We start from the raw sequence: 16412 nt of genomic DNA, 5'->3' as shown, positions 1-16412 counted from the left end.
AGCTCTTGGTTGCACTTCAAAGGGGTATATAGATGCAGTTTCTAACAGTTTACAGCCTGTGAGCATATAGAGATGGGGAACCATTTTAGAAGCTCAGTAACAGGGGAAGTCTTTGCACACAAAGCAGTTTTTAACTGCAGGTCCACGAATGCAATTTATCTCCTCACCTGCACACACTGTGAGGTACAGTACGTGGGTTTAACATTTCCCAACATTGATATGCAAACTGTGCTACTATACCTTTAAATCTTACAAGCAGTCTCTGGATCAGCCTATAAATAGGCTTCTCTTACTCACTTCCTTGCTTGTTATTGATTCTGGTTGGATCTATTTCCACTTCCGGTTTTCAAGCCCTGATGTCCACGGATCTCACCGCAATACTTTTCTAGTATTAAGGAATCTTATCCTGCTTGCTAGGATATTTTTGTTCTACTCTGCTTTCACCTGGACCGAGTTGCTTTAAACCTTGTTTGCCTTTCTCACTTGCAGCGTGTCTCATTTCGGCTGTGTGACATCACCGCCGCCTGCATTACTCTGCCTTCCTGTCAGCTCTTCATGAGTATATCATCTGATGAAACTATAACAACTTATATTCAGTAATATCGTTTCAATTTTAATGCTGTTCAGTACTGTCTTTTTTTCTTTTCAATTCACCATTTGATATCATTTATCCAGAGGTCTCAAGGTATTTATTAGGAACTAGGTTCCTAGTCATAGTTGTGATAATTACCTGGGACTATTGAAGAGATTAATTGCTTCAGTAAAGCTACTCTGTAAAATCAGTAATATTTACATTGTACCTTTTATTGCTCCACCACCATATTTTTCTACAGCAAGCAACACAATTATATATGCATTAAATTCTAAACATGAAAGTATTCTTATGTTTCTTTCTATTTATGAATCATGCAGGAACTGCAGCTGTGATTCATCAGTTGAAAGACTAACTGGATAAACAGTTAAACTTACTCACATTTGTAACAGAATAACAAGCCTAATTTAAAACATAAATCCAGAAGACCTGCCTACCCATCTTGCCAATTTAACACAAAAAGTAGATCTCATTTCTCAAAATGTTAGAGATCTCCAGCTTGAAAATGAACAACTGAAAGGTTATATTAACAAATCCCTTAAAGTCTCCGCTGCTCATTCACCGGAACCTGTTATAGGTATGCCAGAACAATTCAATGGTAACAGGGGATTGTATAGGGATTTTAAAAACACTTGTATATTGCTTTTCACCCTCAAACCCAAGACTTATCCTTCTGATAGAGTCTGTGTGCTAACAGTAATATCCTTCCTACAAGGAGAACCCCGCACTTGGGCTAACTAATTTTTTGAAAGAAATTATCCTATTCTGGGATCACTTGATCTCTTCCTTAACGAGATGTCATTACTCTATGATGACCCTAACACACAAAACACAGCTGAATCTTATATCAGGTCTTTGAAACAATCAAAGTGACCTGTAGAAGAATATATGATAGACTTCAAAAGATATGCTAAGGACACACTGTGGAATTATATTTCACTAAAAAATCAATCTAGGCTGGGCCTCTCTGACTATATCAAGGATGAATTGTCCAGAAATGACTTAACTAACACCCTTGAAAAACTGATGACTCAAGTGGTTTCTATAGATAGAAGATATAGGGAGAGACGACAAGAAAAATCAGTGTCAGAGACCTCCACTAGAAGACCTCCTCTCCAATATCGACCACCCCAACCTCTGAAACCTGCAGATGAACCTATGGACATTAGCATCATCAGAGGCCCTTTGACTGAAGAGGAAAAACTCAGGAGAAGAGCATTAAACCTGTGTTTATACTGCGCTGGAAATTCACATACAGTGAAGGACTGCCCTAACTTATTAAAACAATAAAAGGGTAAGTCCCATTTCACTCAGAATTGTCTAAATGTCTTAAATTTAAAATCCTCATACTGTATCCTCTCTCTCTCTCTCTCCAGTGGGGTACACACGAAGCGAAGATTGATGCAGTAATTGACTCCTGAGCCTGTGCAAATTATATTGACGACTCCTTCGTAAAATTAAATAAAATACCATTGATTGAAAATACTGTCCCTATTGTCATTAGAGTAATAGATGGTAACCAAATAAGTTCTGGGCCTATCCTATATGACACTGTACTTCTTCTAGTTTCCACACATTCTGCACATGTTGAAACCCTTAGTTTCAATGTCATTTCCTCACCCATATTCACTGTGGTTTTGGGGTTAGATTGGTTAAGGAAACACCAGCCTACCATAAACTGGTTAGAAAATAATCTATCCTTCACCTCCGACTTTTGTAAATCAACTTGTTTGACAAACTCATATATTTTACACACTGATGTAGTTCATTTACCAATTGAGTATAGTTCCTTCTTTGATGTTTTTGATGCTAAAGAGGCAACAGCTTTACCTCCTCGTAGGGTCTATGACTGCCCCATTGATCTTCTTCCCAGGGCTATTATTCCCTGTGGACACATTTACCCTCTATAACAAGCAGAGCTTGAACATCTCAAAACATACATAGACGATAACTTACAAAGGGCTTTATACATCCATCGACTTCCCCCGCTGGAGCTGGCATATTTTTTGTTAAGAATAAAGATGCCTCCCTAAGGCCCATAATCGATTACAGACAATTGAATCAGCGTACAATAAAAAATCGTTATCCCTTGCCTTTAATCCCTGAGATGATAGAACGCCTACAAGGTGCGACTATATTTACTAAGTTGGACTTGCGTGGGGCTTACAACCTTGTCAGAATGCGAGAGGGAGACGAATGGCTGACGGCATTTTGCACCAGATATGGTCTATATGAATAAACCATCATGCCATTCGGTCTCTGTAATGCCCCCGCCACATTTCAACAATTTGTCAATTACATTTTCAGAGACCAGCTAGACATATTTTTAGTCATCTATTTAGAAGACATTCTCATCTATTCTGTCAATCATCTAGAACATGTCAGAAATGTAAGGACAGTTTTATCACGACTTAGGCAACATAAACTTTATGCCAAGTTAGAAAAATGTACCTTAAATACCGACCATATCACTTTTCTTAGTTACCAAATCTCCCCTACTGGAATAGAGATGAAGTCTAGCAAGATAAATACAAACACACAGTGGAAACCCCCAAAAAACAAGAGGGAAGTACAGTGTTTTATGGGTTTCTCCAACTTCTATCGGAAGTTTATAAAAAAAATTGCCTCAATAACAAAACTCATCACAGATTTGACAAAAAAGTAAAACACAGCTAACAAAGCTTTCGAAAAACTTAAATGTCTATTTACTACAATTCCTATTCTTCATTTTCCTGACTCCACTAAACAGTATATACTTGAGGTTGATGCTTCGCAATATGCTCTTGGAGCTATACAGGGAGTGCAGAATTATTAGGCAAGTTGTATTTTTGAGGATTAATTTTATTATTGAACAACAACCATGTTCTCAATGAACCCAAAAAACTCATTAATATCAAAGCTGAATAGTTTTGGAAGTAGTTTTTAGTTTGTTTTTAGTTATAGCTATTTTAGGGGGATATCTGTGTGTGCAGGTGACTATTACTGTGAATAATTATTAGGCAACTTAACAAAAAAGAAATATATACCCATTTAAATTATTTATTTTTACCAGTGAAACCAATATAACATCTCAACATTCACAAATATACATTTCTGACATTCAAAAACAAAACAAAAACAAATCAGTGACCAATATAGCCACCTTTCTTTGCAAGGACACTCAAAAGCCTGCCATCCATGGATTCTGTCAGTGTTTTGATCTGTTCACCATCAACATTGCGTGCAGCAGCAACCACAGCCTCCCAGACACTGTTCAGAGAGGTGTACTGTTTTCCCTCCTTGTAAATCTCACATTTGATGATGGACCACAGGTTCTCAATGGGGTTCAGATCAGGTGAACAAGGAGGCCATGTCATTAGATTTTCTTCTTTTATACCCTTTCTTGCCAGCCACGCTGTGGAGTACTTGAACGCGTGTGATGGAGCATTGTCCTGCATGAAAATCATGTTTTTCTTGAAGGATGCAGACTTCTTCCTGTACCACTGCTTGAAGAAGGTGTCTTCCAGAAACTGGCAGTAGGACTGGGAGTTGAGCTTGACTCCATCCTCAACCCGAAAAGGCCCCACAAGCTTATCTTTGATGATACCAGCCCAAACCAGTACTCCACCTCCACCTTGCTGGCATCTGAGTCGGACTGGCGCTCTCTGCCCTTTACCAATCCAGCCACGGGCCCATCCATCTGGCCCATCAAGACTCACTCTCATTTCATCAGTCCATAAAACCTTAGAAAAATCAGTCTTGAGATATTTCTTGGCCCAGTCTTGATGTTTCAGCTTGTGTGTCTTGTTCAGTGGTGGTCGTCTTTCAGCCTTTCTTACCTTGGCCATGTCTCTGAGTATTGCACACCTTGTGCTTTTGGGCACTCCAGTGATGTTGCAGCTCTGAAATATGGCCAAACTGGTGGCAAGTGGCATCTTGGCAGCTGCACGCTTGACTTTTCTCAGTTCATGGGCAGTTATTTTGCGCCTTGGTTTTTCCACACGCTTCTTGCGACCCTGTTGACTATTTTGAATGAAACGCTTGATTGTTCGATGATCACGCTTCAGAAGCTTTGCAATTTTAAGAGTGCTGCATCCCTCTGCAAGATATCTCACTATTTTTGACTTTTCTGAGCCTGTCAAGTCCTTCTTTTGACCCATTTTGCCAAAGGAAAGGAAGTTGCCTAATAATTATGCACACCTGATATAGGGTGTTGATGTTATTAGACCACATCCCTTCTCATTACAGAGATGCACATCACCTAATATGCTTAATTGGTAGTAGGCTTTCGAGCCTATACAGCTTGGAGTAAGACAACATGCATAAAGAGGATGATGTGGTCAAAATACTCATTTGCCTAATAATTCTGCACTCCCTGTATTGTCCCAAAGAGACTCCCTATCACAACCCATCCACCCTGTTGCTTACTATTCCAGGGTGCTTACTCCTGCAGAATCCAATTACCCCGTTGGAGAGAAGGAGCTACTAGCTATTAAGGCCACGTTGGAGAATTAGTGTCACTTATTAGAGGGAACTCATTTACCAATATTGATCTATACAGATTACAGAAATCTGTAATTCCTTAAACAGACCAAAACTTTATCTTCCAGACAAGTTCGTTGAAAGTTGTTTTTCAATAGGTTCAATTATTTAATCACATTCAGACCAGGTTCTAAAAATGGAAAAGCGGATGCTTTATCCCGTAAGGATGAAAGACCTGATATCCAACCATCCAAAGGTTCACTTATACCAGCTGAACACATTGTCGCAACAACTTACAATGATCCTTCATATCTACAAGCTTGTCAACAATCTGATACTACTTTGCCTATTCAGGATATTACCAGAATTGATGGACTGTTTTATCATAAAAGTAACTTATACATTTATCCTATTCTTCACAATGAAGTATTACAGTCCGTACATGAAAGCTTACTCGCTGGACACCCAGGTCAACAGAAGACCTACCAGCTTTTGAAAAGGACTTTTTGGTGGCCCATCATGCCATCTGACTCAAAAAATTATGTACGTTCCTGTTTGACGTGTTCCACTACAAAAATTGATAGACAACTCCCATATGGATTACTCCTCTCACTACCAGTCCCTAAAAGACCACGGAATGAGATCATCATGGACTTTATCGTTGAGTTACCTAAATCCAATGGTAACAACACCATTCTTGTTGTTGTAGACCTATTGACCAAGATGGCACACTTCCTTCCTCATTCAACCTTACCATCAGCATCTCAGACTGCCAGATTATTCCTTAACAACATAGTAAAGTTACATGGCCTTCCTACTTCTGTCACCAGTGATCGTGGGTCCCAATTCACTTTCAAGTTTTAATTGTAAATATTTTTATTGTCAAAGAAGTCTCAGCATTTGACAAACAGAACATTTGCAGAATATAGTTAGAATACATCACATAACTGAACAATACATATTGAGCGCTGACCACATAACAGATATGAGATGGTGGTACTGTATACAATGTTGATGCTTAGGGACAATACATATTGGCCCTCTGGATTCTTATGTTGGACATGAAAAGACTTCCTTAACGATCAATTAAATTTATAATATAGATAAGAGGAAACAAAGTGAAAAGAGAACCTCTCGAGAAGAGGAGAAGAGGAGAGGGAGAGAAGGGAATAAGAAGAGTTTGAGCACCTGCTGGGTAGTCTTCCTGGGGAACCTGGTTTCTTAATTGATTCTAATGTCTAAGGATCTTCTGGTTTGCATTCTGACAGTATCTTCCCATACTATCCCCTCCTACCATATCTGTAGAAATTCCTGTCTTTTATCTAGTAAGGTAGATGCTATGTTTTCCATCTGGTGATAGAATCTGATTTTATTTAATATAATATCGTAATGGGGTACAGTTGTTTTCCAAAATTTCGCAATTACCGTTCTAGCAGCCATGCAGATAATATTCACTAGTTTTAAGGAGTGTTTGTGAAGCCCTACAATAGGGGAATGCAAGAGAGCCTGCTCTATATTTAATGTAATCTGCCTATTAAAAATCTTACTCAGTAATTCCGAGGTTGCCTCCCAAATTCTAGCACTTTCAGGAAACTCCCACCACATGTGGGTATATGTGCCCTCTGATGGACAGCCATGGTAACACCGAGGTGGACCTCCTAAATCTGTTTCTACTTGGAGATGTTTGAATCTACCTGGGTAATTGTACCATCTGTATGCTACCTTAATATAATTCTCCTTTAGGTTTGCGCTAATGGAGCAGGCTAAACCTTTTTGGATTATGTTTGCCCATTCTGTTAAGTCCCAAGAAAGGTTAGCCTCTTTTTCCCATTTTCTAATGTAGTATGGTTTCTCTGATCGCTGCCTAGTGAATAAAAACTGGTATAGGCTAGAGATTGTACCTCTAGTCCTAGAGGTAGAGCTGCAGAGATTCTCATACAGAGTGGTGCTGTTTGGATCTCGTAATCTACGTACTTCCTCTATCTTAGCTTTTAATTGAAAGTAAAGAAACCAGGAGTGTGGTGTAGAGGGTGGAAGAGAGTTATACTGTTGGAACGAGATCATCTCAGAGTTACATGTTGTGTCTGCTATCCTATATAGGCCTTTGTTAGCCCAAATCGTGCCAATTTTATCTTTGTTGTTGTGTTTGTCTGGGAATATGGATAATGGTGTGAGGGGTGAGCCCACATAAATTAGCCTATACTTGTTTTGTAGTCTATCCCAGATCCCTATCGTATGTGCAATTGATATAAATCTTTTCCATGAGTCTGGTCTGTCTTTTTTTGAGGTCCAAAAAATCTGATAAACCGGGTGTAAGTTTAACATGTCACTCTCTATCTGAACCCATGCTAAGTCGCTCTTAGGATTGTGTAGAAGCGCTGTTTGAGCTAGCCTAGCGGCCTTAAAATAGGTTTGTAGGTCAGGAACTCCGAGCCCCCCTTCAGTTTTAGGCATCAATAAAGTCTTCATATTTATCCTCGCTTTTTTATTAGCCCAAATAAATTCCAACATCTGCTTTTGGACTCTTTTAAGATCTTTTAAGGGGACATCTATAGGCAATGATCTAAAGAGATATAATAGTTTTGGAAGTATCACCATCTTACTAACTACCATCTTTCCATAGAATGAAATTTTATATGTGCTCCATATCTTCATTTCTTTATGCAGGTATTTGTATAAAGGGGGGTAGTTGAGTTTGTATAAGTCGTCAAGATTATAAGGAATTAAGACTCCTAGGTATTTAATTGCTTTGGTGGCCCATTTGAAGTCAAAATTTATCTCTAATAGTTTTTTGGTATGGGGAGGAAGGTGCACCTCAATGGCTTCACACTTGTCATTATTAATTTTGTATCCTGATAGGGTGCCAAAGTGAGATAGGAGGTCGTATAGGATTGGGAGGGACAGCAGGGGTTTACTTATCGTTAATATGATGTCATCGGCAAACTACGAGAGTTTGTGTTCTGTTTTGCCCACTATTATTCCGGCTATATTACTCTGGTTTCTAATGCTTGCTGCTAGAGGCTCGATACATATAGCAAATAGCAAGGGTGACAGGGGACATCCCTGCCTGGTGCCATTATGAATATGTATCCTTTTAGATTGGTATCCTGCAACCCTAAGATACGCCGTCGGACTAGTGTATATGGCTTGAATTGCTTTAACAAAGGAGCCCGATATGCCGAACTGCGAGAGGGTCTCAAGCGTGTAGTCCCAATGAATCCTATCAAAGGCCTTCTCTGCGTCCAAAGAGAGGAACAGAGAAGGCACTTTTTCATTTGTTGCAAAACTAATAAGATCAATAACCCTACGCACATTGTCAGGAGCCTCCCTTCCCATAATGAATCCCACCTGGTCATTTACTATCAGTTTGGATATATGTAAGTTTAGTCTTGTGGCCATAATTTTAGTAAGGAGTTTGAGGTCTAAATTTATGAGCGATATTGGTCTATAATTCTTACAGTGGAACTTATCTTTACCCGGTTTAGGGACCACGCAAATTCTGGCTGTTAATAGGTCATTCAGGATTGTGCCCCCCTCCATTATATAATTAAACATCTCCACTAAGTGGGGGATGAGGTCTATTGAGAATTTTTTGTAGAAGCTTCCTGAATAGCCATCAGGCCCAGGAGCTTTGTTGCTTTTAAGTTGTTTAATGGCTATAATGATTTCCTGGGTCATAATGGGAGCATTCAACTGATCTAAAGCTGTTGTTTCAAGGGTGGGTAAGTGGCACTCTTTCAAAAACTCCTGTATTTTATTCCTTCTAGATTCTGTATGGCTCTTTGGTACTTGATATAAGGACTGGTAAAAGTCCGCAAAAGAGTTGGCGATGCGCTGGGGGTCATTAATTATGGAACCTGATGTAGTCTGTATCTGAGGGATGGAGGATGATCTAGTGATATTTCTAATTTTTCTGGCAAGCATTCGGTCAGGTTTGTTGGCATAAATAAAAAACTGAGCATCAACCATCCTCAGATTTGCTATCGCTTCTTCGTCAAGTAGTTTATTTAATTCTGTCTTTTTGGATGCAATTAGTTTAATTAAGTTGGGGTTTCTATCTGCTATTACTTGTGTGTTGAGCTCCTCGAGCTCTTGTTTCCTCTCTACAATTATTTGTTTTTTCTGCTTATTTAAGTTTACTTTCTCTTGAATTAAGACACCTCTAAGGAAGGCTTTGAATGCTCCCCAAATATATAGAGGGTTCGGAGTTGAATTTTTGTTATCTGCCCAAAAGTGGCTAATTTGTTGGGTGAGTTTTTGACATATGATTTCATTCCTTAAGAGCGAAGGGTCCAAGGACCAGGATCTGTCCCTAGAGGGGTCGAACAGACCTTTAACTGACATTTCCACAATAGAGTGGTCGGACCAGCTGGTTTGCACTATATTGGCGTAGGTTATCAGTGGGCATAGGATCTGACTAGCAAAAATATAATCAATCCTGTAGAAAGAATTGTGGGCTGCAGAATAGTATGTGTAGTTCTTAACCCCTAAATTATGGATTCTCCAAACGTCTAACAAGTTGTGATCTAGGATAAAATCACTCAATATCTTTTTTGAGGGCAACCCCGTGGTAGGGGATCTGTCAATCCTGTCATTTAGTGTGAGATTAAAGTCCCCCCCAAGAATAATTTTGTATTTTTTCCACGAAGTTAATAGTTTACTGATTTTAGCCAGGAAATGACCCTGATTATCGTTTGGGGCATATATGTTTCCCAATACAATTGAGTGCCCATGAATTCTCCCCCTAAGTATTATAAATCTACCCTTAGGATCTCTAATTACTTCTTCTTCTTGAAAATTTAGGGATGCATGCAGAATAATAGAGACTCCTCTCTTTTTCTTTTGACCGAAAGAGTGGTATTGTATTGGGAAGGCTTTGTCCCAGTATTTTGGGTTTTGTGTGGAAGTAAAGTGGGTTTCCTGTAACAGTATGATATGTGCCTGTTTGCTTTTGTATTCTGCAATTACTTTTTTCCTTTTAACGTGTGAGTGAAGCCCTCTTACATTATGGGACAGTATTTTAATTGACATTATGTAGTAGGATTGTTAAGCTAATACGTAATCTAATAGTGTCTTGAAAAGGCCAGATCAAATACTGTCTGTGAGATGTCTCGTTCCTACCTTGTAGCATTAGTGCATTGTACCACCATCTTTGTCTCGTAGTCACGGTCCCCCAGGTGCTCAAAAAGGGATAGAAAAGAACTGAAGAAAAGAGAAAAATATAAACTGTGAACAGAACATTACGTACAAACACAAACATTAGTATCGGTGCGAGATACCTAGTTTCCCTATATATATGAACATTGGTTACAAGGTGTATGAACAATATCATTAACAGCGACAAATGATTTAGTTCTATATGGAACAAGAACATCAGACTAGATTAATTTAGATAGAGTCTATTAATATATGCAGGTAACAATATGTAGGCCTATGCTCGCCTTTGTTTACAAACTAACCGTACTATCGGTGGCTAACTCAATAAACTAATAGTATATAAATGCGGTGTGGAGGTACTTTGGTGGGACCAGAAGGGCCCACCTGTTGCCAAAGATAAGGTTACTGTTCCACTCCACAGTAAACTAAACTAGTGTAAATAAACTAAACTAAACAGAACTATAAACCTAAGGGAGCTGCCTCTCTGCTGGGCAGCTGTTTGTCCATGAAGACATTAGTCTTGTAGATTATAGATAGATCACGGACTCTCAAGTCTAAGATGTCTCTCATAAGTTCTGCAGCGTGGGGAGGAACACATGACACCCACTAGTGTCCAGCTTACAGTCTTTAAGAAGCACCTGAGGCAGGATCTTTCATCGGTTAGTTGTAGCCTGGGATTGATGGATTGATTCTATGCTCAAAGTATCACCAGGTCTGCTGTGTGAGTTTGGACCTCTAGGAACTCTGTTCTACATTTGTTGTATCTGTTTCCTTGGTGTCCTGGGCGGCAATGGCACAGGAGAATCATCTTCCCTAAGTTGTAATCGTTGGAGTAAGTCTGTTACTTCCTCAACGGAGGTTCAGGAGTAGGTGGATTTATTAAACAGAAACACAAGTCTAAATGGGAAGGACCACCTGTATCTAACTCGTGCTTTCGTGAGAGCCATGGTGATTGGCTTAAGTTCCCTTCTCTTACGTAATGTGATGGGAGACAAATCAGCAAAAAATTGAAGTTGGTGTCCCTCAAATTCCACGTGTTGTTGTGTTCTGGTGACCTGAAGGAGTTGCTCTTTGGTAGTGTAGTAGTGGAACTTAAGGATCACATCCCTAGGTGTATTTGGAATTTTAGGTTTGTTCAAGGCTCTATGAATTCTGTCAGTTATGAACAGATTCTCCTCCACTTCTGGTAGCAACCGTCGCAGGATTCTGAGTAGGACCTCATTAAGCTTATCATATGTCTCAGGTAGGTTTCTGATTCTGACATTAGACCTCCTAGATCTATTTTCCAAGTCTTCGAGTTGTGATTCTATTTGCTCTATTTTATCATGTTGAGTTTGGACAGAGTTCTGTATGATTGGGATTTCTTCAATAATTTCCGTTACTTTGTCCTCTAGCTCAGAGGTTCTCTGGCCTATTTCTTTTATATAATTTCTGATATCTTGTATTGCCGCTTTCAATTCTATCTGGAATACTTCTTTAATTTGCTGGACCAGGGTATTAGTTGAGGGTTGTGGTGGCTCTTTGGAGCTGGTGTCTAGTATATGATCTGACATGTCTCCCTCTTGATTAATGCCTTTGTTTTGAATCATAGACTTCTTTTTCGCTTGTGCCTTGGATAGACAATCTTTAACTGATTGTGTTTTCCCTTTCATTGTATGAGAGTAAGTGGTTGCTAGTAGTGTTGCTTGTCCAATTACAGGGTGACTCTAACATGCCATACAAACAAAAACTGATGAGTTATCTTGTGTTGCTGTCAGTGAGCCGCTGTATATTAAAGCATATTTAACACCTTGCATACCAACATGTAGGACCTAAGTGGGCATATTTCTTGTTAGCATAACTACCCACTAATCTTGATTCCTCCTATGTTATTTATTAGTAGATAGGTCATTCAGCTTGTAGAGGCCTGCTTGTATCTCAGAGCCCGCAGTTTGCCACTGTGGCTCTGAGACAGGAACCTTAATTATTTGTTCTGATATGGAGTAGAGGAGCTGAATCTTCTATTTAGCAGCGTAATCACCCTCTAAAACAGTCACCCCCAGACGTAGTTAACTGTCCTGGGAGTACACAGTATATACAAATAGTCATTATGTCTTTTACTGGGTACTGCTGTTACTGCATCCCAATTAGAATAAAGTGAATCTTCCTTTTCTCCCAAGGTTTTAAAAGGTGGGCTTATATTGTGACCTCACCCTGTGTTCGTTATCACTCTTTTTATACTTTATTGCTGCTTACGGTTAGCGGTTACTTTTTATATACTTAAATAGGAGTCTTACCCGCTGTGTATAATCAAGGCCTGGGGTTATGAATCGCCGGGACTAGGCCCGACATAGAAAGCCAGCAATGGCGGACTTTCGCAGCAAAAGTTTGCAGCGCTCTGCAGATCGGAGGCCTCTGCCGTTGTCTGCCCAGGTGGCACTCTCCGATGCAGCCCCCGAGGGAAAACAGGCCAGGTTAGTCCCCTCAAAAGAGAAGCCGCCGGAGTATGGGCTGTCAGCTTACAGTTGGGTCGCCTGATAAGCGGGTATACGGTATGAGCGTGTGGAGTCCACAATGATCCGGTCTTTAGGGCCTTCTTACCTCCGACTCCTATGATTCCTATGACAGGATACCTTGTGCTAGCTCCGGAGCGGAGCCCCGACCCTCCGGAGCCAGTCGGCACAGCTGAGGCAAGTCTCTTGTCCTCCCGGCAGGGGTATCGTCGAAGCGGTAACCGATATCTGGCAATAGAATGGCAATCTTCAATGCTGAGCGACGGGCAGGGAGAAGGGGCCAGAATAAAAGCAAACTCTCTCTGTTGTGTGCTCCACAGGGTCCACAATATCAAATTATCTGCCTTTGAGCTCTAAATAAGCCCCAATTATTATAAATTGTAGAATTTATCAGGGAGCTCACTCAGACTGCGTCCTCTCTGCTTGGCGGTTAGCTCCGCCTCCCACTTTCAAGTTTTGGAAGGAATTGTGTTGCATTCTCCAAATCCAACAAAGTTGCTTCACTGCATACCATCCTCAAACAAATGGACAATGTGAACGTACTAATCAGTGTCTTGATCAATATCTACGTTGTTACTGTAATGCTGAACAAAATGATTGGAACACTCTTTTACCCACTGCTGAATTCACTAACAACAATACAGTGAATTCATCCACTAACCAGACTCCTTTCTTCTAACTATGCCTTCCACCCCTCATATCACTTCCTACCGGATCAGGATACCGCTTACCCATCTCTTAATGATCTCACTAATGCCATTTCCTTGAATATGCAGTTGCTCCAAGATAACATCAAGTCTGCTCAGTCTAGACAAAAAGTCTTTGACCGTAGACACTGTGTCCCACCTTCATATGTTATCGTTGACTTGGTGTTGTTGTCAACCAAGAATTTCAAACTGTCCACATCATCTAGGAAGCTCAGTGCACATTTTATTGGTCCTTTTCCAGATTCCCGAATCATCAACTCCAATGCAGTTACCCTTGAACTGCCTGCTTCTTATAGAATTCATCCTACGTTTCATAGATCACTCATCAAACCTTACTTACCTGTATGCTCTCGGACCTCTGTTGCTCATTTTGCTACCCCTCTACCTACTCCTGACCTTGATTTTGAGGTTGATTCAATTCTGGACTCCAGAGTCCTCCTGGGACAACTGCAGTACTTGGTTCATTGGACTGGTTATGGTAAAGAGGAGGATTCATGGGAACCCTCCGTCAACCTATCGGCACCTCGTTTGGTCTCCTTTTTCCATCGCCGGTTTCCCGACCGTCCTAGACCCTGAACCTCGCAGTGGTTCCATTTTTGGGGGGTGTTCTGTAACGTTTCCCAACATTGGTAAGCAAACTATGCTACTATACCTTCAAATCTTACAAGCAGTCTCTGGATCAGCCTATAAATATGCTTCTCTTACTCACTTCCTTGTTTGTTATTGATTCTGGTTGGATCTATTTCCACTTCCGGTTTTCAAGCCCTGATGTCTACAGATCTCACCGCAATACTTTTCTAGTATCAAGGAATCTTATCCTGCTTGCTAGGATATTTTTGTTCTACTCTGCTTTCACCAGGACAGAGTTGCTTTAAACCTTGTTTGCCTTTCTCACTTGCAGCGTGTCTCATTTCGGCTGTGTGACATCACCGCCGCCTGCATTACTCAGCCTTCCTGTCAGCAGTCTCCATGCTCCAGTAAGCAAACGAGTTAAATTGTTTTACCTTCTCTTCATCTTCTCCAAAGGCAGTAACTACTTCATGAGTATATCATCTGATGAAACTATAACAACTTATATTATTCAGTAATATTGTTCCAATTTCAATGCTGTTCAGTACTGTCTTTTTTTCTTTTCATTTCACCATTTGATATAATTTATCCAGAGGTCTCAAGGTATTTATTAGGAACTAGGTTCCTAGTCATAGTTGTGATAATTACCTGGGACTATTGGAGAGATTAATTGCTTCAATAAAGCTAGTCTGTAAAATCAGTAATATTTACATTGTACCTTTTATTGCTCCACCACCATGTTTTTCTACAGCAAACAAAACAATTATAAATACATTAAATTCTAAACATAAAAGTATTCTTATGTTTCTTTCTATTTATGAATCATGCAGGAACTGCAGCTGTGATTCATTAGTTGAAAGACTAACAGGATAAACAGTTAAACTTACTCACATTTGTAACAGTGGGTCTCACCACTAGGGAGGTGAGATCTAGAGTAAGAGAACATCTGTGTAACATAAAACAAGGTACACTATCAACACCCCTTGTACAGCACTTCAAGATCATGCAAAATAAGGAAGTCAGTTTTCTAACTTGGACCGTACTAGAAGTGGTGAGGTCTGATACAAGAGTGGTGACAGGGACACACTTCTGTCTAAACGCAAGTTTTTCTGGATTCACAAGTTTAATACCAGGGTTCCTAAGGGAATTAATTTAGAATTTGATCTGATCAACTTTGGGGAATAACCCAGGGTTGATCAATGTGTGACTCTTTGCAGGTATTGGAACTCTTGAGGGATTAACCAGTGAGTAATGTTTTCTTTAATGGCAAATTAAATCTGTGTCTGTAAAAGAGTGCAGTTCTTATCACTACAAATCTGATAGTTAATCCTTCAAAAGGAGCCTACCGGAAATAGAAAGCTGTATCCATGGTAATACACTTACACATCCCCCTTAAACAAGATACATATCAGTGTCTCAAAGGGGATTCATTTATTGATTGATTGATTGATTTATTTATCTGTGTAAGTGTAAATTGAAATTTCCCATTAATGATCACAATCCATTATCGGCATAATTTCTGTAATTATTTGCCATATTTTTAATCATCCTTATGACTGCATGATTTACCAATCTAGATTATTTACTATTTTTCATAACATGTTTATTTCACACTTTGTCAGGCTATCATGATAGTTCCAGTTTTTTAGGTAACTGTGTTTGTTCTGTGTACTATATATGTTATTGCAGAGTGTATATGGTCTGTCTATAAGTCTAACTCACATACAGGTGATTTAGTGAGGTAACTGTCACATGTATTGTTTTTAGCCAATAGGAAGGAAGTTTTAAGTTTAAAAAGGTGTAAGCTTCAGGTGATACCCTAGCTACGATTACGGCATACGCCAAAAGGCATCAGCAGGAAATTCAGTGACCCACTATCTCTCCAGCTTCCCTGTCGCCTTTGTCATGCTGTTGTGAACACTTCCGAATTTGTGAATAAAGGGTTAACGATAAAGTGCTCCTGTCTTCATTCCTGATTGCATTGCAACTGTATTATATTCAAAACTCTGCATTATATTTCAGTTACCAATTTTTTTGCTGTTATTATTCAGCATCTGCTTCAGCTACTGTGTATACTCTGAATTCTGAAGCTACTAATTTGCATTTATTTTATTATTTAGTCATTTGCTACAGCTATATCGTACATTCTGAATCCTGCAACATCACAATTACCAGTTAAGTATTATTGCAATTTACAGTATTCTGCCTCAGCCATTTTGTACACTCTGTGTCCTTCAGCATGTCTCAGTTGCCAGGATGTTTCGATGTGTTTGTCAAGTCTGCAGTCATATACTCGGATGCTCAATACTACTTGTTTTCTATGTAGTTTTAATATGTTGCATAGATTTGTTTTCCAGTTCCTTAACCCTGCAATAACTCCCTGCATTTAAAAATCACATAATCTCAACTATCTACATCCAGGATCATGATTCC

This window comes from Bombina bombina, chromosome 6 (genome assembly GCF_027579735.1).
Source record: "Bombina bombina isolate aBomBom1 chromosome 6, aBomBom1.pri, whole genome shotgun sequence".
Taxonomy (NCBI): domain Eukaryota; kingdom Metazoa; phylum Chordata; class Amphibia; order Anura; family Bombinatoridae; genus Bombina; species Bombina bombina.
This window is presented reverse-complemented; position numbering follows the sequence as displayed.